The 2,522-nt window shown below is 39.1% G+C and overlaps 1 long non-coding RNA gene across 1 annotated transcript in view; it reads left to right on the forward strand.

Annotated features, from left to right (window-relative positions):
• LOC133393062 (uncharacterized) overlaps nucleotides 1-2,158 on the forward strand; it is a 32,455-nt gene extending 30,297 nt beyond the window's left edge. Inside the window, exon 5 of the long non-coding RNA XR_009765983.1 lies at nucleotides 1-2,158. This exon is cut by the window's left edge and continues 25 nt beyond it. This is a non-coding gene — a long non-coding RNA (uncharacterized LOC133393062).
• Nucleotides 2,159-2,522: the final 364 nt, after the last annotated feature.

The following is a 2,522-nucleotide window of genomic DNA, read 5'->3' on the forward strand; positions in this document are numbered from 1 at the left end:
ACCCCAGGGACAGTATATGTGCCAAACCGTAATGTTGGTGTTGATGTACTATTATGGCATTTAAATGGTAACACCGATGCTGAAGCAGAAGATGAGGAGTAGAAGAAGGAGGGACCATATGATGTCATCGATTCGCCCAGCGGCAGCCAGCAGCAGCTCAGCTTCTTTTCTGTTAGTATGGACTCGGATCGGAGGACACGTTTTCGAGTTCTTGGACGATACCAAACACCACCGCAGTCATCCTGTCGTTAGCCACATCAACCATTTCACCTAGCAGTAGCGTACTTGAGATTCTGTAGTGGTTTTTGCTACAGTGTGTCATTTCCTTACCATCCTACAACATCCTTACGTAAGCGTGTTAGGGATGGGAAAACAAACTTAGATGTAACCGCTCAAAGTTTGCAGCGATAGACCAACTGCGCGATGGTTTATCGCTCCACACTTTGTTTTGTTTTTCTTTTACTTCTTCTTATTAATCTTAATGGGTTCAGTTTTATATAGTATTAAAATGAATCCACCTGTACATATAGGTTCGACCAGCATCACTCTCCATCCAATTGCGACATGCAATCGATACGGTGCCTTTTTGCCCACTGTCCAACCCCAAAACGCCGGCTGAATGCGTTTGAATGGACTTTAAACGCATTTCACGCCATCTTGTAAATATTTCGACACGAGGCAAAGAGGTAACCCCCCACTAGGAATCGGCTTGCACTGACAAGAAGATGAATAAGCTAGTTTAATCGGAATAGTATCTAAGTTTAGGAAATAAGGAATAATAATACCTAAGTTTAGGAGATGAGGGATTTACCCTTTAGGAGGGTAAAGGCGTGTGTTGGTTGGTGTTAAGCCAGCGCTAATAGTTCGTTTGATCTGAACTGTTATTTGTATAAAGTCCAGTTCAACTACCAAACCAAGGGCCGGGGTATCTGTAATGTACAAACATGGTTTAGATGTTTGTTTGTTCCTTCGCATTGTTGCGAAAGACAAGCAAAACTCGAACCATTTTAGGCGATAAGGTTTTCTGTTGAAGTAAAAATTAAGATAAGTCTCACTTCAGATTTGTTTAGCTGCACTGAGGTGTAAATGCGCAGCTGTACCTGTATGAAGGCTTCAGGGTTCGTTCTTATTTGCAGACTGTCCATAATATAATGTACAAACATTTTGTACGACATGTAAATATCGGACACGAAGCAAATAAGTAACAAAATTAGTTTTGTAAGATCCGAGTTATTTGGGAAGAGATTTATAGCATAAAAAATAACAATAATAATAATAATAGTAAGGAAAGTAAGATGAGAAGATAAAAAGAACTAAGTAGACATAAGACGTGGAAGAATGCGAAGAAAAATGGTATAAGGTAAGGTTGGGAGATATAAATATGATTATATCTCTTAGCTTTACCTTGTAGACTATATATATGTATATATATAAATGTATACATATACATTTATATATATACAGACATTTCAACATTTCTATCAGATTCAGGGAAATGATCCACTGTTAGTAAGGAAACACGTGCGCAGGAGCTCTTGTAGGTAGTGCTAGTAGGTGCAATGTTTGATGAGGCCGGCAATCAGGCAAACAAGGACTATAAAATTGTTCTAGATTTAGAAAAAGGACTACGAATATTGTCTACTTATTTATTCATCAAAGCATTCTCATACTCTTGCAATGTGTGTCCAACAAAAAAAGAGGTAGAGAGCGATAGTGATCGCACCACTTGTTGCCAGTTCGGAATGGAACTCACGGCGGCTGCTCTAATCGAAGGTGCTCGTACAATCGGGCTGTGAATAATCCCTGTTAGTGTTGTTGTTTATAACATTGTTATCATCACACGTGTCTACATATACTTCCTGCAGGAGTATTTTCTCGCTTCCTAGCCACATGCCAATAAATGGTGCGCACCACTTCGCTGCTAAATGTTAGAAAGAAAACCATCACTATTATTAGCATCGGCTTTATCAGCTGAGTGCAACTACTAACCAGCCGTGTATTAGACAACAACATAAAGACTTGCAAATAGCCTTGAAAAGATACTAATAACCATCGTATATATGTAATCAATCGCGTGCAGTAGTGGAAACGTTTCCTCCTACTTTCGGAAATAAATAATCATATGTGTGTGTTGCACTTGCTTTCTGTGTCTACATACAAAAAAAAAACATGCTTTTGTGTATTTATTTCGATTTGCTTCACAAATAACAGCTCCCCGATGCCTACAACAGAAATTGTTGGAAAACCTCGAAATCTATATTTGAAGACAGTCTTAGGCGGCGCTCTGGCAGCAATTGAACAAGACATCCGACTCGAACAAACGCATACGACGTATATAGAGGTGCACCGTCAGGCATCTCGAACTTGTCTAATTCCGTATATTTTTCATGTTAGGTGTCTTGTTCAATTGAAGCAACGCTTCTTTTTTAACTAACTACAACGATCAACGGTCATGATGACTTCATTTAACAGAAAATTCAAATTTGAATATACGTACTCACGGAAGTGTTGCCTATCGTTTA

The sequence above is a fragment of the Anopheles gambiae genome, chromosome X (assembly GCF_943734735.2).
Source record: "Anopheles gambiae chromosome X, idAnoGambNW_F1_1, whole genome shotgun sequence".
Taxonomy (NCBI): domain Eukaryota; kingdom Metazoa; phylum Arthropoda; class Insecta; order Diptera; family Culicidae; genus Anopheles; species Anopheles gambiae.